At 51.2% G+C, this 22,319-nt stretch overlaps 1 pseudogene; it reads right to left on the bottom strand.

Moving 5' to 3' along the window:
• Positions 1–12,687: 12,687 nt before the first annotated feature.
• Positions 12,688–16,027, bottom strand: LOC147981139 (uncharacterized; annotated as a pseudogene).
• Positions 16,028–22,319: the final 6,292 nt, after the last annotated feature.

Here is a 22,319-nt window from a genome sequence, read left to right as displayed (position 1 = left end):
CTGTGTATTTGACATATCCTATCCAAGATTTTGTTTAGGTTGGATAAATCATCTCTGTTATCCTGGAGGGGCGGCTTTTTCTGATTCTGCCGTGAGCTTTTTAATCTGGCATTGACTGCCGTGCTTTTCGAACTGTTTTCCTTGGTCCGGCGAAAATCCTTGTTGCGTCGCAGTTTTGCATTTCCATCCCTAGTTTCGGATGTACTTGGGTCACTGGTGCTACATCTTGCCAACCAGCTGTCCTCTCCTGCGCAAAAGCGGGTCATGAGGCTTGTCAATGCGGCCATTATTCTTGGTTTTTCTTGGCCGAGGTGTCTGGCGAGCCATTCATCTCGAACGTTGTGCCTGAAAGATGCTACGGCTTCGGCGTCCGGACAGTCGACTATCTGATTCTTCTTAGTGAGAAATCTATTCCAGAACTGCCGAGCTGACTCTCCGGGCTGTTGGGTTATGTGACTGAGATCGTCTGCATCCGGCGGACATAGGTCCCTTGAAAATTTTCTTGGAAAGCGTCCTCGAGCTCTTCCCAACTTCCAATTGTGCTTTTAGGAAGGCTTTTAAGCCAATGCCGGGCTGGCCCTTTAAACTTGAGGGGTAAGTATTTGATGGCATGGAGGTCATCTCCTCTAGCCATATGTATGTGGATGATATAATCCTCGATCCAGACTCCAGGGTCTGTTGTTCCATCATATGCATCTATGTTTACGGGTTTGAATCCCGCTCGAAATTCATAATCCAGGACCTCATCGGTGAAACATAGGGGGTGTGCGGCGCCCCTGTATTTGGGTGTGCCGGATTCGGATACTGGTTTTATTGCATTTCTTACGAGAGCTTGCTTTCTTGGCCCATAAATGGACCTGGCTGGGCCATCTTTTTGATGCGAATCCTTAAGTGGGTCGCGTGCCGGCTTAAGTGCGGCGCCACTTGCCGCTTTGTGCTGGCCATGGGGTCGTCTATCCGACCGGGTGGCTTTCTTATTTTTTGAATGCGAGCGTTCTAAGGCCTCTTCGTCGAAGTCGGGCAGTAGCTTTCGCTTCGGATAGCTTTTAGTGTGGCGACTGCCACCGTATTTGTCTGCGGTATTGATTACTTTATTCCATCTGATTCTGAGTGCATCTTCCGCAGTTTTTAGCTTCCGCTTCTGCTTTTTCAGGCTGCGTGCGGTTGCAATGAGCCTTTTGTGGAGGTTCTTCTGCTCCGTGGGCTTATCCGGCGTAAAGTCGTTCGGAATGCCATTTTCGCCGGGGGAGGGTTGTTCGGTTTCTTTATCCAGGTTGCCCTGTTCGGATGGTTGCTCTAAGGCCTGCTCGTCGTCCGCCGGCTCATCCTGCTCTACGGCTGGGTCTGTATCAAGGCGGGGCTTGGGGCAGCGTTTATGCCGACGCTTTGATTGTTTTTCGAGAGATCGGTCCCTCGTTCCATCCCCGTGTTCCTCGTTGTCGTTTCCTTTAGGGGTATCCACCATGTACACATCATGAGATGAGGTGGCTGTCCAATGCCCTATATGTGTTGGTTCATATGCGTCTCCTGCATCGTCGTCCATGCCGTCGATGTCTTCGGAGTCGAAGTTGAGCACGTCGTTTAAATTATCGACGGTGGCTACCAAATGGGTGGTGGGTGGGTTTTGAATTTCTTCATCATCTGTATCCCATCCTTGCTGGCCGTAGTCCGGCCAGGGCTCTCCTGATAAAGAGAGAGACTTTAGTGACTTCAGGATGTCGCCAAAGGGCGAGTGCTGAAAGATGTTTGCGGCGGTGAACTCCATGATCGGCGCCCAATCGGATTCGATTGGCAGGCGCACGGAGGGATCAGAGTCCGGAGAGGAATCCGGCTCCTCGGAGTCACAGGCCATGCGGAGTGCGGGGCTAGTGTTCGGCTCGATCGCCTTTGAGATCACAGCCCCCGAGGTGGTGTCCAACCACTCATCCTCGATCGGCGCGGTAGGCTCTGAATTAAGGGTCGGAACCAATGCGTGTGCGGCCTCCAAGACACTGTTCGGCGGTAGAGCTAGATCATGCCCATCGAGACAGTGCGGCGCGCTTGGCTGTGGCTCGAATCCGTCGAAGATCAAGTCCCTGCGGATGTCAGCCGTGTAGTTTAAACTTCCAAATCTGACCTGATGGCTAGGGGCATAACTTTCGATCTGCTCCAGGTGGCCAAGCGAATTAGCGAAGGACGAAGATCTGTCCGGGGAGAAAAGTCTTACCTTGGACCGCATCGTTGTTGATGATCAAAGGAGCCATCTGGCCTAAAAGCGACGACACAGAGGAACTCTCAATGAAAGCACCAATGTCGGTGTCAAAACCGGCGGATCTCGGGTAGGGGGTCCCGAACTGTGCGGCGGATGGTAACAGGAGACGAGGGACATGATGTTTTACCCAGGTTCGGGCCCTCTTGATGGAGGTAAAACCCTACGTCCTGCTTGATATGGGTAGTATAAGAGTAGATCTACCACGAGATCAAGGAGGCTAAACCCTAGAAGCTAGCCCATGGTATGATTGTTGTATGTTGAGGTTGTCCTATGGACTAAAACCCTCCGATTTATATAGACACCAGAGAGGGTTAGGGTTACACAAAGTCGGCTACAATGGTAGGAGATCTGAATATCCGCATCGCCAAGCTTGCCTTCCACGCCAAGGAAAGTCCCATCCGGACACGGGACGAAGTCTTCAATCTTGTATCTTCATAGTCCAGGAGTCCGGCTGAAGGCATAGTCCGGCTACCCGGACACCCCCTAATACAGGACTCCCTCACTGGCCATGACGGCCGATTACCCAGGGTTAATCCCGGCCTCCCAGGTAACTGAGACCGGAGTCCCATTACCCTTGAAAGGGATCCATCCTCACGTGTTTTCAGTTTTCCTGACAACAATCGTGTTTTGCAGGGGATGTTCCTGAGGCGGGAGGCCGAGCCTGCGGCGTCTAGCCAACGAGGGGCCGTGGGGCCCCGTGGGGTAAAAAGAAGTGTAGTCCGGACTGAGGCGCCAGCGCAAAGGTATAGCTTGCCTTCTTATTCCCAGGTGTTATTCCTTCAAGGCATATTAACACTCGTGCTCTGTTCAGGACAAAGAGACCTCGCCGTACTATATCCAGAGAGGCTGCCAATCGCGCCTCCACCAGCCAGGCCCCACAGCCCGGTCCGGAGGCGGAGGTGAACACGAGGCGCGCACAGGACGTTCCTCCGATAGAGGATGCAGACAGGCTGTCTGCCACCCATTCAGAGGTGGGGAGTGCCATGAACCACCGACGCCGCCGGACAATTCTTCACGACGCTTGTTTCTCCGAAGAGGCGTTGGATGCCTTCAATTCAGGAGATGCGTATCTCCGTGCCGCTCAAAATGGTCTAGGCAGAGCCACGGAGCAATATGTAAAACACATACGGGTGAGAAAATTTGATAGTTATATGTATCAGTAGCCCCCGAGACTTGAAACAGTTAGAATAGCTGATTCAAGGATCATGTAACATGCAGGTTCTTTCAGAGAAGAACACCTCCCAGGAGCTAAAAGAGTGCAAAGCCCAACTTGAGGCCGCACTAGCCGCGACAGGGGAGCCCAAGGAGACCCCCTCTGGTAATATATGCTTCAAAAAGATGAGTATTATGCGAAATGCGGCGTATGTGCTAATCTGACAAATGAAATTGCAGATGGCGCCGGACTGGATCCGGAAAAGCAACAACTTCTATGCCACTTAAAGGCTGGTGAGAGCGTGCTGACAAAGGTAAGGCGGGAGAAGAATGATCTTCAGGATGCCAACACCAAGCTAGATGTTGAACTAAAAGATGTTCGTGCCCAGCTGTCGGACTCCAGTAAGGAGAAACAGCGGCTTCGACTCGGCATATTTAGTAAGTGCTTAAGCGAACTCTGAAAAAGGAGTTCTGCGAGGAAGTCGACTAACAGAGTTATGTCTGTAGGTATGCTAACAGGTCGTCCTGCAGAGGAGATTCCCGGTTCTACGGGTGACCTTCTTCCCGAGCTCTCGCAACTGCACGAGCGAGTTCGGCAGGCGATGCAAGGCATTGCCCATGCCTTATGGCCTTCCCTCTCCATGCCCGAGGGCCTTGGAGAGCTTGCAGAGAAGCTGAAGGGAGCGCGGCGGCGCTTCCGATTGTGGAAGATATCGGCCTGCCGTCAAGGTGCTAGGGAGGCCTGGGCCATGGTGAAGACGCGGTACACAAAGGCTGACCCAAACAACATGGCCGAGGTCGGACCTGTGGGGCCCGATGGGAAGGAGATCCCTGTAAGCTTAGTGTACGGCCAAGTAGAATTGGCCGCAAAGTATTCCCAGCAGGACTGTAAGTTAGACAGCCTGTTGTATGGTATTGAAGAGGAATACAATCAGTCATAATGACTATGTAATTTGACATGTGTAATGCCTTCTAGCCGGATTGTAGATCGTTTGTCGTTGCTGACCTTTTCACTTTGACCTCGGGACCTGACGGTCCGGAGTGTGTCCGAATACCCTTGCGGTTATATAAGAACCGGGGTATGCATGGAGACCAGGCGAAGGGGTCATTAGTGCTTTATCAGACAAGTTCCCAACTAGTTATGTTATATTACATGGTTAGTAAGAAACATCTTCCAGAGAGAATAGTTCCGTTAAGGGTTCCTTTCTCTGGGAGGCATGCCCTAAAGTGCATGTCCGGATTGCGAACGCAGAAAAAAGCATCTGGGGGCACATAAATAAGTAAAAAAAGGTCATCTTTAGTTCACCGACCGAATATTCCCTTAAGAACGCTAGCTTTTGGCTTCACCCAGTCTGAGGTACACATCCGGCTGGCCCGGCAGTAACAATCACAGAGGTGCTCCCTTTACCACCTAGCCGAACAATCGGGAACGTAGGGGTAAGCACAGGAGCCAAGCAACCCAGCTTGGCCAAAACTTAAGTCATATAGATACATATAATGGTGAATAAAAGGTACATGCAGAAGTTTGACACATGTGTTGGGCATGAAGCCCGTATAAATAAGCTTCTATTAAAGAAGCCCCCAGGTTTCGTGAGCGTGGGTGGCACGTCATTTGATGAGCCTTTAAGGGCTATTAGAGAGAAAAAGGGGGGAGGAGAGAAATGTAAGACATAAAATGTAAAAAATGGACAGAGGAAGGAGACAAACACAGAGTCCGGCGCTAGGCATAGAATCGTTGGAGACGGGCTGCGTTCCATGGGTTCGGCTCGAGTCGGTTATCCGATGCATCTCGCAGTTGGTACGCTCCACCAGTCAGGACTTGGTCGATTATGAAGGGACCTTCCCACTTGGGCTTCAGTTTGTCCTTTTTCTTGTCCAGCAGGCGTAGAACTAGTTCGCCAACATTGTAACTTTTGGCCCGTAATTCTCTGCTTTGATATCTTCGAGCCTGCTATTGATAGAATGCGGAACGGGCTTTTGCCACGTCACGCTCCTCCTCCAAGGTGTCCAAACTGTCCTGTCGATCAAGTTCGGCTTCTCTTTCTTCGTACATGCGCACTTGAGGTGAGTCATGAATTATGTCGCAAGGCAAAACGGCCTCTGTGCCTTACACCATGAAGAATGGTGTGTATCTGGTGGTGCGATTCGGCGTGGTCCGCAGCCCCTAGAGCACGGAGTCGAGCTCCTCTACCCAGTGCGTGTTGGATTCCTTGAGGGACCGCACTAATCTGGGTTTGATGCCACTCATAATAAGACCATTTGCACGTTCGACCTGGCCGTTAGTTTGTGGGTGATAGACGGAGGCATAATCGAGCTTGATGCCCATGTTTTTGCACCAGAGTTTTACCTCGTCGGCCGTAAAGTTCGTGCCGTTATCAGTGATGATGCTGGGGGGGACGCCGTAACGGTGTACGACCCCGGATATGAAGTCTATCACCAGTCCGAATTCGGCCGTATTAACAGGCTTGGCTTCGATCCATTTGGTGAACTTGTCCACCATGACCAGTAAGTATTTTTTCTTGTGGGTTCCACCTTTAAGGGGTCCAACCATGTCAAGCCCCCAGACCACGAAAGGCCAAGTGATGGGGATAGTTTGGAGGGCGGTGGGTGGCATATGGCTTTGGTTTGCAAAAAGCTGGCAACCGACGCATCGTTGGACCAAGTCCTGAGCGTCTGCCCGGGCCGTCGGCCAATAAAAGCTTGTACGGAAAGCCTTGCTTACAAGGGACCAAGCTGCAGCGTGATGACCACCAAGTCCGGCATGAATTTCAGCCAGCAAGTTCCGCCCTTCATCTTCGGAGATGCACCTTTGAAGGACTCCGGTAGTGCTTTTCTTATAAAGTTTTCCCTCATGGACTTTATAGGCCTTAGATCGCCGCACTATGCAGCGTGCCTCATTTTGGTCCTCTGGGAGCTCCTGCCTAGTAAGGTAGGCTAGCAATGGTTCTGTCCACGGGGCGATGACGGCCATTATTACGTGGGCTGAAGTTGTAGTTTCATTGGCAGAGCCTCCGATTATGTCAGATTGTTCGGTGTCGGACAGTGCGGTTGGGTTCAGGCTGTTATTACCAGGTTCCCCTTCCCATACTACGGATGGCTTGAACAGCCTTTCCAAGAAGATGTTGGGGGGGACTGCATCGTGCTTTGCGCCGATGCGTGCCAGGACATCTGCTGCCTGATTGTTTTCCCGGGATATGAGGTGAAATTCGAGCCCCTCGAACCGAGCTGACATTTTTAAGAGGGTGTTGCGGTAAGCTACCATTTTTGGATCCTTGGCATCGAAGTCTCCATTTATTTGGGATATCGTGAGGTTCGAATCCCCGCGCACCTCTAGGCGTTGAATGCCCATGGATACTGCCATCCGGAGACCATGTAAAAGCGCCTCATATTCGGCTGCATTGTTGGAGTCCGTGTACATAATCTAGAGTACATATTGAATTGTGTCTCCTGTGGGGGATGTCAAAACGACGCCGGCCCCTAGTCCGGCCAACATTTTGGAGCCGTCGAAATGCATGGTCCAGTTTGATTATGTGCCATACTCTTTAGGGAGTTCGGCCTCTGTCCATTCTGCGACGAAGTCGGCCAAAACTTGCGACTTGATAGCTCGCCGTGGCTTATAAGTTATGTCGAACGGGAGGAGCTCGATGGCCCATTTTGCAATCCAGCCCGTTGCATCGCGGTTGTTTATGATGTTGTTGAGTGGTACTTCCGATGCTACTGTTATAGAACACTCTTGAAAGTAGTGTCGTAGCTTCCGGGATGCCATGAATACCGTGTATGCAATCTTTTGATAATGCGGGTACCGTGATTTGCATGGAGTGAGGACAGTGGACACGTAATAGACCGGCTTTTGAATGGGGAATTTGTGTCCGTCCGTTTCTCGCTCGACGACGAGCACTGCGCTGACAACCTGGTGGGTTGCAGCAATGTACAATAGCACTGGTTCACCGATATTTGGCGCGGCCAGGACTGGGTTTGTTGCCAATATGGCTTTTATTTTGTTGAATCCGGCCGTGGCGGCATCCGTCCACTCGAAGTGTTCGGTGCGCCGAAGGAGGCGATAAAGGGGGAGTGCCTTTTCGCCCAAGCGGGAGATGAAGCGGCTTAGAGCCGCCAGACATCCGGTTAATTTTCGTATTTGTTTAAGGTCCTTTGGGATATCCAATTGCGACAAAGCTTGGATCTTGGCTGGATTTGCTTCAATTCCTCTGCCGGATACGATGAAGCCCAAGAGCTTTCCCGCTGGAACGCCGAAAACGCATTTTCCGAGTTGAGTTTGATGTCGTAATTTCGAAGGTTATCGAATGTAAGCCTCAAGTCGTCTACTAGAGATTCGACATGTCTTGTTTTTACGACCACATCATCTACGTATGCCTCCACTGTTTTGCCGATCTGGTTTGCTAGACATGTCTGAATCATGCGCTGATATGTTGCGCCGGCGTTTTTGAGCCCAAAGGGCATTGTGTTGAAGCAGAATGGGCCGTATGGTGTGATGAATACCGTTGTGGCTTGGTCTGACTCTGCCATCTTGATTTGATGGTAACCGGAGTATGCGTCGAGGAAACACAACGAATCGTGTCCTGTAGTGGCGTCGATAATTTGATCGATGCGGGGGAGGGGGAAGGGATCCTTTGGGAAAGCCTTGTTAAGGTCCTTGAAATCAACGCACAGGCGCCAGGATTTGTCCTTCTTTGGTACCATCACCAGGTTTGCTAGCCAATCCAGATGTTTTATATCTCTGATGAATCCAGCCTCCAGTAGCTTGGCTAGCTCCTCTCCCATGGCCTGTCTCTTGGGTTCGGAGAAACGCCGAAGGGCTTGTTTGACCGGTTTGAATCCTTTTAGGATATTTAAGCTGTGTTCGGCCAACCTGCGTGGGATTCCTGGCATGTCTGAAGGGAGCCAGGCGTAGATGTCCCAATTTTCACATAGGAATTCTCGCAGTGCGGCGTCTATATCAGGGTTTAATTGTGCCCCGATGGAAGCTGTTTTATTGGGGTCCGTTGGATCGACCTGGAATTTGACTATTTCGTCCGCTGGTTTAAAGGAGGTGGACTTGGATACTTTGTCGAGTATCACATCATCCCTGTTTACCATGGAGCGCAGTGTAGTCAGTTCCTCAGCCGCTAGGGCTTCGGATAGTGCCTCGAGGGCCAATGCGGCTGTCTTGTTTTCAGCGTGGAGTGCTATGTCCGGATCACTAGCGAGAGTGATGATTCTGTTCGGCCCGGGCATCTTGAGCTTCATGTACCCGTAATGGGGTATTGCTTGGAAGATTGTAAACGCTTCCCGCCCTAGCAGAGCGTGGTATCCGCTACTGAACGGGGCCACCTGGAACGTGACCTCTTCGGACCTATAATTATCCGGCGTACCGAACACCACATCTAGTGTGATTTTTTCTGTACAGCGCGCTTCCCGACTGGGGATTATTCCTTTGAAGGTTGTGCTGCTTCGCTCGATGCGGTTCTAGTCTATTTCCTTTTTTTGAAGGGTTTCCTCATAAATGAGGTTCAATCCGCTGCCTCCGTCCATGAGTACCTTGGTGAGGCGAAAGCCGTCCACTATTGGACTGAGGACCAATGCGGCTGGTGTTCGAGCTGTTCGGAGTTTAGGTTCATCACTGGCATTAAAAGTAATAGCCGTGTCACTCCATGGGTGTATTGTTGCTACTTGATAGACTTCGGCGAGGCTGCGGAGTGTTCTTTTTCGCATATTATTTGATGCGAAAGTCTCGAAGACTGTTAAGACTGTACTGGAGTCCCTGAGGTGGCTTTCTGCGGCCTCCGGAATTAGGAGATCTTCGCCCATTTTGGCCACCTGCTGGAGTATCCAACATGCTCTAAGGCTGTGAGTTGGTGTGGCGTCCTCTGTACTATGAATTTTACAGGGTCCATTAAGCCATCCCTCCAGTACGGTTCCATGCCCTGTAGAGGGTTTTGGTTTTTTGGTTTTTAACCCGGGTGTCTGACGATGATGCACCCTTTTATTTCGGACGAGGTTTCTATTCAGGGCCGGATTGTCCCAAAATTTTATTTTGGTTTTCCAGGCGCTTTCCATCGCACAGTACTTTTGTACTATGGACGCCAAGTCAGCGAAGCGTGTAATATCACGACGACTTATGGCATTGAGGATTCCTTTGTCCATGCAATTATTGCAGAAGATTGAGATTGCGTCTTCCTCGCGGTAGTCCTTTATCCTATTCATAACCAGGAGGAACCTCGCCCAGTAATGATTTACTGTTTCTTCAGGCTTTTGCCTGATTTGGGATAGATCGCTTATGTTCGGGTGGGTGGGTGGAATTAAATCCGAAACCTCACCCAATCTGAGATTCAAAGGCCAAGGAGTTTCCGAACTCTGAAGTTTGGATTCTTGGATGTTGTCCAATGAATCTAGCCTGTTGCCTGATTCTAAGTTCATGTCTTGAGTTACATCCTCCCCTCCGCGGGTATCCGGCTTGGAGGGATCGGGAATCCGGACGTAGCTAGTCCTTAAGATAGATGAAGGGTCGCCGCACTATGGCTCTACCACGGCAACATGATGGGTGACTTGGGGAAAATTAATCTCTCTTAGATCAGGTTTAAGCCCAACCTGGTCGTAATCCGTAGTGACCCCCAGGGCGGCGATGCGATCCAAGAGCTCGTTTACGGAAGAGAGCTCCATTGGATCCAACTGCTCGACGAGTTCCGAGCTGACGTGAAGATTGCTTTTGATGACCCGAGAGGTCACCGTCGGCGCAACAGCCGAACAGGAGGTCATAAGAAAACCACCTAGCCAAAGAGTTTGGCCGATGGCCAAGGCTCCCTTAATAACGGCGCCGTCTTTAAAGACGGGGAGAGGCATCCGTCCTGATTGCGACGGCATAGAGGAAATCTCAATGAAAGAACCAATGTCGGTGTCAAAACCGGCGGATCTTGGGTAGGGGGTCCCGAACTGTGCGTCTAGGCGGATGGTAACAGGAGACGAGGGACACAATGTTTTACCCAGGTTCGGGCCCTCTTGATGGAGGTAAAACCCTACGTCCTTCTTGATTAATATTGATGATATGGGTAGTACAAGAGTAGATCTACCACGAGATCAAGGAGGCTAAACCCTAGAAGCTAGCCTATGGTATGATTGTTGTATGTTGGGGTTGTCCTACGGACTAAAACCCTCCGGTTTATATAGACACCGGAGAGGGTTAGGGTTACACAAAGTCGGTTACAATGGTGGGAGATCTGAATATCCGCATCGCCAAGCTTGCCTTCCACGCCAAGGAAAGTCCCATCCGGACACGGGACGAAGTCTTCAATCTTGTATCTTCATAGTCCAGGAGTCCGGCTGAAGGTATAGTCCGGCTACCCGGACGCCCCCTATAATCGAGGCTCGTGTTAAAGAAATCGAGCAGGAGCTCCAGCATGCGGTGAAAAAATGTGAGACCTTGGAGCATGATGCGTCGGCTCGAGGGGCCGAACTCGCGAAGACTCGTCAGAGCGCGGAGACCACACGGAATGAGACCCATGCCGCTCTCAATGAGATCCAGGAGGCCAAGAAGATCACGGCGGGTAAGGCTTTTAAGATGCAAAGCAAGTATGCGGAGATTCAGTACCTTTTACTAACCCGGGTTCGGAGTTCCCCAGGGGCTTTTGCGGATCTACCACGCAGCGTATCAGATGCTGCGGAGTTCTACCAAGCCAAAGGAGGAGGTTCTACGGAGAAGCTATTCTGGTCGCAGTATGCGACGCCAGAGCATCCTGTGTCCTTCACCGATCAGCTGAAGCAGCTGGTGGAGCTGCACAGGGTGGCCGAACTAGCCATGAAGGATGTGATGATCCGGCTATGGCCAGCCGAAGCTATGCCCGGCAGCTACTTCAGACTCGTGAGGCGGCTAGTGGAAGCCTGTCCGCAGCTGGACGTCGTCAACCGCTCTGCCTGTATTGAAGGTGCCCGTATGGCCTTCGCTCGTTGCAAGATGTGGTGGGTGAAGGTGAACGCCGTTGAAGTTGTCAGCGGGCCGCCAGAGGGCAAGGAGCACCGCACACCCGAGAGATATTTTGTGGATGTCATAGAAGGGTCTCGACTTGTGGCAGCTCAATGTTCGCAGGACATTTTATTTGAATAAATGTATTCATGTTGCCCTTGCATTGTATTATGGAAACAAAGCCTGTAATGTAATTTTGTGATGCTTTAATTGTTTCCTCCTGTGCGGCCGTGTTGTTTGTAATCTAAGGGTTGGCCAGTCGTCGGCTTGTGCCCTCAAGTAGGTAGTACGGAGGTGTTCGGGATGGGATCTAAACAATCTTGATCCAATTATATGGTCCTTTGGAGGAGTTGTTTAGTGCAACGAAAAAGGCAATCAGACTATATGGCTTAAACGCCCTCACTTAGCCATAGGAGTTTTATAATTAAGCAAGTGCCCAGCCCCTGGTCCAAGCTAGGGTGCTGTCAGCATCTGATCGAGAAGTGCCGATCTTTCGCATGACGCGGAAAAATTCTCCAACGATTTTGTAACCCTCGAACAGCTGACCGGCTCTCGCCGTATCATGACAGTCAGTTTTTCGCTTTCTCTGCTGAGGTGCTCATCCGGTGAAGGCTAGGGCACAATCGCAGTAGTTCTCCCTTTACTACCATAGCCGATAGAGCGGAACGTAGGGTAGCAAGAACAGGAGCCGGGCAACCCAGCTATTGACCAAAGACATGATTCGGAGCCGATGCATATAATGCTAAATTCGGGGTGCCGAACTTATATATAAGAAGTGTTCGGACTTTTGCTGCCGTATTGTGGGGCGACAAGTAGCCCCTGGCGAATATGAAACGTACAAAAGAGTACCGATGTAGTCGATAAGCAGATCGAAATAAAACAAAGTAAGAAGCAAAAACCACAGAAATTGGGCCACAAACCATTTTTATTATAATTGGATGGATACGTCAAGGCGTATCTTGTACAGATGGTGCGAGAAGTATCCGGGCTATTTAACATGCCAGAATCAATATGGTGCAGCGTGCGGGTCCTGACAAATAAGTATGAATACCATCAAGAAGAACGTATAGAAGTTACCCTACACACCTGTGCTGCTTGCCTCCGTTGTATGACAATCCTTCTAAAGGACTTGCGATCAGGCCCGCAGAAAAAGGAACTTGAAACAAGAAAAAAAGTGAAAGTATGTGTGTCCAGGATCGGTCTGGCCAAACTATAGATCCCGAATTATCTTGTGCCTCCATCGACGTCCCTGAATTTTGAGTGCGTAATTGTGTACGCGTGGTACGAATGCCACTACCTCATCGGGACTGGGACGGAGGCCGAATTGCTAGTCGAGTTCTTGACGAGCCGCGCCATCCTGTTGCTGTGTAGTCCGGAACCTCTTAATGATGTCCGAGGGCTCGACAGCCGTACTATGGTGCTGCTTGAGAAGGCCGCTCTGTACTTCTGCTACTAGGGAGGCGGTGTGCTCCTCTGTTCGGAGGGAGCATTCCGTATTGCCATTGACTGTTATGACGCCGCGTGGACCAGGCATCTTGAGCTTGAGATAAGCATAGTGTGGCACTGCGTTGAATCTAGCAAACGCGGTTCGTCCGAGCAGTGCGTGATAGCCGTTGCGGAAGGGGAGGATATCGAAGATTAACTCTTTGCTTCGGAAGTTGTCCGGAGAACCGAAGACCACCTCCAGCGTGATTGAGCCCGTACATCGGGCCTCTATGCCTGGTATGACTCCTTTAAAGGTAGTCTTTGTTGGTTTGATTCGTGAGGGGTTAATGCCCATCTTCCGCACTGTGTCCTGATAAAGCAGGTTGAGTCTGCTACCACCGTCCATCAGGACTCATGTTAGGCGAAACCCATCAGTAATTGGGTCGAGGACTAGTGCGGCTGAACCGCCATGGCGGATACTAGTTGGGTGATCTCGAGGATCGAAGGTGATCGGGAATGATGACCACAGATTGAATTTTGGGGCGACTGGCTCTACTGCGTAGACGTCCCTAAGTGCTCGCTTACGCTCCCTTTTGGGGACGTGCGTAGCGTATATCATGTTCACCTTTTTGACTTGAGGGGGAAATTTATTCTGCCCCCCAGTGTTCGGCTACCGTGGCTCTTCGTCCTCATCCTCACTTTGTGATCCCTTTTCTTTGTTTTTGTCATTTAACTTGCCAGCCTGCTTGAAGACCCAACAATCCCTGTTGGTATGATTGGTTTGCTTACCCGGGGTGCCGTGAATCTGGCATGGACGGTCGAGTATGCGGTCCGGGATGGAAGGTTCTTCATTGTTTCTTTTATAGGGCTTCTTCCGTTGGCCAGACTTGGAGCCACTAAATCCGGCATTGACTATGGTGTCATCGGTGTTGTCGCCATTGCTTTGGCGTGTCTATTGCGCCGGAGCTTGCTGGTGCTGTTCTTGGCCTCAGCGGGGCTTGCCTCGCTGGCTGTGTTTTTGCTACGAGCCAGCCAGCTGTCCTCACCCGCGCAGAAGTGGGTCATGAGTGCCATAAGGGCTGCCATAGATTTCGGCTTTTCTTGGCCAAGGTGGCGTGCTAGCCATTCGTCACGGATGCTGTGTTTGAAGGCTGCTAGGGCCTCGGCATCCGGACAGTCAATGATCTGGTTCTTTTTGGTTAGGAACCTAGTCCAGAATTTTCTGGCTGATTCTCCAGGTTGTTGAACTATGTGGCTTAAGTCATCGGCATATGGTGGCCGGACATAAATTCCTTGGAAGTTATCAATGAAAGCCTCTTCCAAGTCCTCCCAGCTGCCGATGGAATTCTCAGGCAGGCTATTTAACCAGTGTCGAGCTGGTCCTTTGAGTTTTAATGGGAGGTATTTGATGGCGTGGAGGTCATCTCCACGAGCCATATGGATATGGAGAATAAAATCCTCGATCCATACTGCAGGATCGGTTGTGCCGTCATATGATTCAATGTTGACAGGCTTGAACCCCTCGGGGAATTCGTGATCCACCACCTCGTCTGTGAAGAAGAGAGGGTGCACGGCACCTCTATAGCGGGCTGCATCGCGGCGGAGCTCTGATGGAGTCCATCTGCGGCATTCGGCCCGGGCGTGGCTAGGTTTGTCATGTCCGAATAGGCAGCCCTCGTCGTGCCCCGAGGCACGTCCTCGCGATCCGTAGATCGATCTTGTATGTCCTGCTCTACTGTCCGGGGTCTGCCGTAGGTCGTACGTGTGACCCCGAACTCTTTCGTCTCTATTTTTACGGGGCGGTGGGGCAGGCTGCTGTTCGGGCTGAGTTGCCGCTTTATCCCGACCGCGGGCTGGCCGGTCGGCCGCCCTGTCTCTACCACATGGTGGTCGTTCCACATTATGCGGGGGAGATGTGTGCTCCGGTGCCTCCTCATTGAATTGAGGTAGAAGTCTTCATTTCGGGTAGCTCTTGGCTGGGCGCTTGAGGCCGTATTCTTCAGCTGTCAGGACGTCAGTCCATCTGTTGACGAGAAGATCTTGTTCAGCTTGAAGCTGCTGCTGTTTCTTTTTCAGGCTCCTTGCGGTGGCTATGAGCTGAAGCTTAAAGAGCTCCTTCTCCAGAGGATCCTCAGGCACGATGAAGTCTCCGTTGCCGAGGCTTGCCTCCTCCTCGGAGGGTGGACGGTAACTGACGTCCTCCGAGTCATCTTCTATGGCCTGTTCACCAGGGTTGTCTTGCCTATTGTCTTGTTCCTCCTGTTCGGATGTTGGTCCGACAGGGTCTTCATTGTTTTCGGCGTCGCCCGGAGTACTATTTTCTCCGGTGCCAGTGTTGGTATTGTTTGAGCGACGAGGCTTAGAGCGGCGTTTGGGGCGCCGGCGCTTGGACTGCGTCTCAGAGGGTTTATTCGCGTCTGGCTCTTCTTTGTCGTCGCCAGATCCTTTAGGTGTATCAACCATGTACACGTCATACGAAGAGGTAACCGTCCAGCATCCAGTAAATGGCAGGTCTTGGCCTTGCTCCTTGTCGGCATTGTCGTCCATATCGTCGATGTCTTCATAGCCATAGTGAAGCACGTCGTTTAAGTCATCGACGGTGGCTATGAAGTGGGTGGTAGGTGGGAAGCAAAATTCCTCGTCATCCGCCTCTAGCTCGAACCGAACATAGTTCGGCTGTGAGTCTTCCTCCAAGGACAAGTGCTTTAAAGAGGTTAGCACGTCACCAAAAGGTGAGTGCTGGAAGATGTCTGCGGTGCTGAATTCGAAGATCGATAACCGATCCAGCTCGTTGTCCGCAAGCGTGCCTGGTCTGGAACGTATAGCCAGAGATGAGTCCAGAGTTCCATTGACGCAAACATTGCAGGATGTCAGGTCCGTGTGCGGCTCCAACGCCGCGGACTTTGTGGCCTCGGAGGGCACGATCTTCTTCGGTTCTAAAGCCGTTGCAGCAACATGATACATCTCTTGGACGTAATCCGATAACAGATATAAGTCATGTTCATTGGTACGAGGGGGAGCGATCGCTGCGGTTTCAAACCCATTGAAGATCGAGTCTCCATGGGTATCTGCGGTGTAGTTCAAGCTTCCAAATCTGACCTAGTGGCCAGGGTCATAGCTATCGATCTTCTCCAGACGGCCAAGAGAGTTGGCCCATAGTACGAAGCCGCCGAACACAAAGATTTGTCCGGGGGGAAGGTTTCTCCCTGGACAATGTCATTATTGACGATTGAAGGGGTCATCGAGCCTTTTGTCGACGGCAAAGTGGAAATCTCAATGAAAGCACCAATGTCGGTGTCAAAACCGTGGATCTCGGGTAGGGGGTCCTGTTGGGGATATTACTACTGGGCGTAAACCGGCCTATCTGGGCCGGGTTAACTTTGTCAGTAGTTAAGTATGTTAAAGCCCAAGAAGGCAGATGAGGGCTAAGGGCCCATAGTCGTTTCAAGGCCTGTAGCCGTAAACCGGCGTTTGTATGTAACTTGTACTGTAAGTTAGGAATAAGTAGAGACCAAACCGGACACATCTATGAGCCGGTATTGGGACTCTGTAAACCGACGGGCGTCACCCATGTATATAAGGGGGTGACCCGGTGGCGGTTCGAGGAGGACAGACAATAACTCAAGACTTAGGCGAAGCCTGTTTGCTCCCTAGTCATCGAAGCCCCATCAATTCCATCACAACTAGACGTAGGCTTTTACCTTCATCGAAGGGGCCGAACTAGTATAAACTCTCTTGCGTCCCTGTGTCCGCCTTAACCCCTTCAAGCTAACCCGTAGCGATGGCTCCATGACTAAGTCCTTTCATGAGGACATCTGCCGTGACAAAACCACGACAGTTGGCGCCCACCGTGGGGCTATCGCACAATGGTTTCAAGTTCTTGGAGGGCAACTTCGAAGGACTCAAGGGTTACGCTGTGGGCCGGATGACCAAGAGTCGTCGCGGCAAGCTCTACATGGACGATGCAGGATGGGGCCTCGAGGTTGGCACAATCGAGTACGGGTACCGGGTTCCCTTTGGTGGTATACACGTCTTTATTGGCAAGATCGGTGAACCGGGCCCTGAGCCGGACATCTGCACCGACCTCGTCGAAACGGCTCAGCGTGCATGATCCGCCCAGGTTAAACCGGCCATGAAGCGTGCCTTCATGGGAGTCATCCACGGAGGGGAGTACGAGGGTGGTTCATAATCTGGTGGCGAGACCGTCATTTATTCTGGCGACTTGTCCTCAACCGGAGAAACCGAATCGTTATATCAGCTACAAGACCGCCAGATTGGGGGCTGCTCCAATGGCGACAGTATTCCGAACCCCTCTGATCTGCCCAACCGGGTTGGAATATTCATGGCCGGTACACAGGCGGCGATCCACTCTTCTACTGCAGCAGCCATGATCTCCGGGTCAGTAGCGGTGACGGCTGCCGGGCCAGGAGGCCCCGCGCGCCCGCCGGCTCAAGTTTTATCTGATCTGTTTGACGTGTTGGCTATGCTTATGCTAGAGGCTAACCCGGCGGATCAGGACGCCCACATCACAAAAATTGCAAAGGTGAGGGAACAGATCACTCAGGCCAAGGCCAACCTAGCAGCTAAATATGCCACGATGACTGCAGAGCGGGCCGCTTTGGATGCGCAGGCCTATAGGCTTATGCTGGATCAGAACGCGTCACATGAAGTCCTGAAGAGGAAGCATCGATCTCGTTTGCCTCCGGTTTTCGAAGCCAGAGATCGCTTTAACACCCCAGGAGCGGGAACCAGTAATCCACCGATGGTAAACTGGGCGAAAGCGCCAGGGACGGGCGCGCCGGTTCAGCCTCGCTTGATGGATCCGCCTCGTCAGAACACTATTGTACCTCAGGCTGTCCCGACACCTCCAGGTCATTACTCCAACCCGATGGACAACCTTGTTGCTGCTGCTGCACGACTGGAGGCCATCCCAATTGAAGGTGATTCGCCGCAGGCAGTGGAAACGCGCCGGGTTAAGGAGCTTCTTCGGACAGCTTTGATCCAACACGAAGCATACTCGTACAGCCGTGACCGAATTCACTCCACCCCCCGTCCAAGCCGGTGCTATAGCAGGCGTATGGATGAACCGACCGTGTCAAGTAATGCACGAAACCGTGAAGCACCCCGTGGCAACAACCCGGCAGGTGGTATTGGTGATGCCCAGGAAGTGGTAGACTGTGCCCGAGCGCGCAGGCAGGCCGAGTTGGTAGCACAGTATGAGGTCCGTCAGCTTACGCCGGTTCGTCCAACTACCTCGGTCGAGCCAGGCGTTACTTCTAGTTCTTTGGGGGTGCCCTCTCTTGTTCCCGGTTTATGCAATGTGCGCCTGCCCAAGGATTTCAAGGGCCGACGAAAGGTGCCAAATTACACTGCCGATCAGCCTCCAGAGACATGGGTAGAGAGCTATGAGATGGCCATGGAGATGCTTGATGTGGATGATGCGGCGTGCGCAAAGTACTTCACCATGATGCTCGAAGGAACGACCCGTACTTGGTTGAAAAGTTTACCAGCCAACTCTATCAGTTGATGGGCCCAATTGCGAGCCCGGTTTATCCAGAATTTCAAAGATACATGTAAACAGCCCATGTCGATAGTGTACTTAGCAGCCTGTGTCCAGGAAGAAGGAGAATCGACGACCCGTTGGGTGCGCCGGGTCTCGCAAATTTTGCATTCCTCACACCGTATCAACGCCGACACCGCGGTTATAACCTTGGAAGGCAACTGCCGGTTTGGGCCTCTAAAGTTGAAATTAGGACGGAGGAAGCGCCATTGCAACGATATGGGAACTCTCATGGCTGCGTTAGTGAAGTATGCTGATTCTGATAGTACCAAGGATCCCGAGTCTGATGATGACAAGACAGGGAAGGGAAAGAAGAACAACAACTCCAAAGGGCAGCATCATAACCCGGCAGGTCATGGAAACGGAGGCAAGCATAAAGCGGATAGCAGCATGGACTTTGTGGCTAATACCAACGCGCAGGACAAGGGCCAGCGACGCAAGGGTAAACCGCCGAATCGCAGTGGAGCGCCTAATCCTAACCCGGACCGCCTGACTTATCTGTTAAACCAGCCCTGTCCGAAGCACGGGACGAAGGAGATGCCAGCCAACCACCTTTGGAAGGATTGCTACATTATGCAGGAGTTCAAGAATTCTAATGCTTTCCGGTATGATCATGGGTCAGGTGGTGGCTCAGGATCCGGGCCGGGGTATGGTGGAGGAAATTTCGGTTCAGGCTTTAATGGTAATCAGGGCAGACATAACAATCAAGGTAATCAGAATAGCCAGGGTGGTTACAACCAGCAGCAGCAGTTGGGCTATCAGAGCAACCCGAAGCAGTTAAATAGTGGGCAATACCATGTTTTCACCACTAGTTTGGACAAGCGAGACCGGAAGCTTCATAAGCGGGCAGTAAACTCTGTTGAACCGGCCGTGCCCCATTATTTGCGCTGGTCTAAACAACCAATCGTATGGAGCAGAGAGGATCATCCTCCCCGAGTTGACAATCCGGGTCAGCTAGCGTTGGTGGTGGCACCTCAGGTGGGAGGTTATAAGTTCACCAAGGTACTCATGGATGGAGGGAGCAACATTAATATCTTATACTATGAGACCTTCCGCCGTATGGGACTAACAGATAAAAATCTTAAACCGTCCAATACGGTATTCCATGGTGTGGTGCCTGGTAAGTCAGCATATCCTGTTGGCAAGATATCTCTGGAAGTGGCCTTTGGAGATGATCATGATTCCAGGTCGGAGACACTGACTTTTGAGGTGGTAAAGATCCATAGTCCATATCACGCCCTGTTTGGGCGGCCGGCTTACGCCAAATTTATGGCACGGCCCTGTTATGTGTATTTGCAGCTTAAGATGCCGGGTCACAAAGGAACAATAATGGTTCACGGAAGCCGCAAAATTGCTTTGGAGTGTGAAGAAGGTGATGCGGCTTATACAGAGTCGGTTTGCGCCACGGAGGAGCTGAAATATTACAAGGACAATGTTGATCCGGCAGACATGACTCCATTGAAGAAGCCAACTATGGAGCATGATCCGGCCCTGAAGTTCAAATCGGTAGCTGAGACTAAGCTTGTTGACTTCATACCTGGCGATTCATCCAAGCAGTTCAGTATCAGTGCCAACTTGGATCCGAAATAGGAAACGCGCTCATCGAGTTCATTCGTGAGAATCGGGACATTTTTGCATGGAAGCCTTCTGACATGCCAGGTGTACCGAGGCAACTCGCTGAGCACACTCTTAATGTTGATCCCAAGTACAAACCGGTGAAACAGTTTCTCTGCCGGTTTAACGAAGAAAGACGCAAAGCTATTGGAGAAGAGGTTGCCAGGCTCTTAGCGGCTGGCTTTATCGTTGAAGTTTTCCATCCTGAATGGCTGGCTAATCCGGTGCTAGTCCTTAAGAAAAATGGCACCTGGCGCATGTGTGTGGATTACATAGATCATAACAAGGCTTGTCCAACAGATCCTTTTGCCCTCCACCGTATTGATCAAATTATTGATGCTACGGCGGGTTGCGAGCATTTGAGTTTTCTGGACGCATATTCAGGTTATCATCAGATCAAGATGGCAGTTATGGACCAGGAGAAGACGGTGTTCATAACTCCCTTTCGAGCCTTCTGCTATGTGTCGATGCTCTTTGGGATCAAGAGTGCCCAGGCAACTTATCAACGGTGTGTACAGAATTGCCTTCATAAACAGATTGGTCGTAATGTACATGCCTATGTAGATGATATTTTGGTTAAGTCAAGGGAGAAGGACACTTTGGTTGACGACTTGAAGGAAACCTTTGATAACCTGCGGACATACAAGATGATGCTCAACCCTGCCAAGTGTGTTTTTGGTGTACCGGCAGGCAAGTTATTTGGCTTTCTGGTGTCCAACAGGGGAATTGAGGCTAATGCTGAGAAGATCACAGCTATCACCTCCCTGGCTAAACTGAAGTGTATCAATGGCGTTCAATGCTTGGCAGGCCAGATTGCCGCGTTGAGACGGTTTATCATCCGCCTTGGGGAGAAGGCGATCCCTCTGTATCAGATGTTGAAGAAGACGGATCAATATGTTTGGAGTTCTGTTGCTGATAAAGCATTTGAGGATTTAAAGCGGCAGTTAGCTAATCCGCCTGTTCTCGCCGCTCCAATTGACAAGGAGCCGTTGCTACTATATGTCGCAGCTAATGCTCGTGAAGTCAGCGTGGCTATTGTGGTGGAGCGCAAGGAGGCAGGCAAGGAATATCCGGTTCAGTGTCCGGTTTACTATATCAGCGAGGTGCTTATTGAGTCCAAGCAAAGGTACCCGCATTGGCAGAAGCTGGTATATGGAGTTTTTATGGCAAGCTGGAAGCTTAAGCAGTACTTCCAGGGACACCCCATCACAGTGGTCAGTTTTTCTCCCTTGGGAGATATAATCCAGAACAGGGAAGCAACCAGCCGGATTGCCAAGTGGGCTATAGAGCTTGGGCCGCACAGATTGAAATACGTGCCTCGGACAGCGGTCAAGTCTCAAGCACTTGTGGATTTCATCAATGATTGGACAGAACTACAAGCACCTGAAGAGAAGCCGGATCACACATATTGGACTATCCATTTTGATGGGTCCAGGAAATTGGAGGGCTTGGGGGCTGGAGTCGTGTTAACTTCCCCACGAGGTGCTAAGTTTTGTTACGTTCTCTGCTTAATGTTCCCTTGTACTAATAATGCAGCTGAGTATGAAGCCTTACTCCATGGTCTCCGGATGGCTAAGGAGATGAATCTAAGCCGAGTTAAGTGCTTCGGTGACTCGGACCTGGTGGCTCAGCAAGTGTCAGGCACTTGGGATTCCAAGGACCCACTCATGGCAGCATATCGTCGTGAGGTGGATATTTTTGCGGGTCATTTCAAGGGTTATTAGGTGGACCATGTGGACCGCTGGAAGAATGAAGCGGCGGACGCTTTAAGCCAATTGGGCTCTCAACGCAAACCGGTCCCGCCTAATGTTTTCTTGGATGTGTTGCATAACCCATCGGTCAAGCTCCCTGGTGAAGAGGATTTGGCTATTCCTGATCCGGAGGCTCAATTGGTGGCAGCTCTTCATGTCATTCTAGATTGGACGATTCCTTATCTTGCGTACATGAACCGGGGCAAGTTACCAGAGGATGAGACTCTGGCTAGGCAGATAATCCGACGATCCAAGTCCATGACTATTGTCAATGGCGAGTTGCATCATTGCAGTGTGTTAGGGGTGTTTGAGCGTTGTGTGTCTCCTGAGGAAGGCTGTGAAATCTTGCGTGAGATCCACGAAGGAGATTGTGGTCACCACGCCGGTTCCAAGTCTTTGGTGGCTAAAGCGTTTCGCCACGGCTTCTATTGGTTGACTACTCATGCTGATGCAGAAGACCTGGTCAGACGATGTGACGGTTGCCAAAAGTTCACAAGACGTGCTCATGTGCCGGCTCAAGAATTGAGGATGATTCCAATTACTTGGCCGTTTGCGACTTGGGGGCTGGATATGGTTGGGCCTTTCAAAAGGTCCAAGGACAAGAAGACC

This window comes from Triticum urartu, chromosome 3A (assembly GCF_056163025.1).
Source record: "Triticum urartu cultivar PI428250 chromosome 3A, HENAU_Tu73, whole genome shotgun sequence".
NCBI lineage: Eukaryota > Viridiplantae > Streptophyta > Magnoliopsida > Poales > Poaceae > Triticum > Triticum urartu.
Note: the sequence above shows the minus strand (reverse complement) of the source record. Positions and strands in the feature narration are given on the sequence as shown.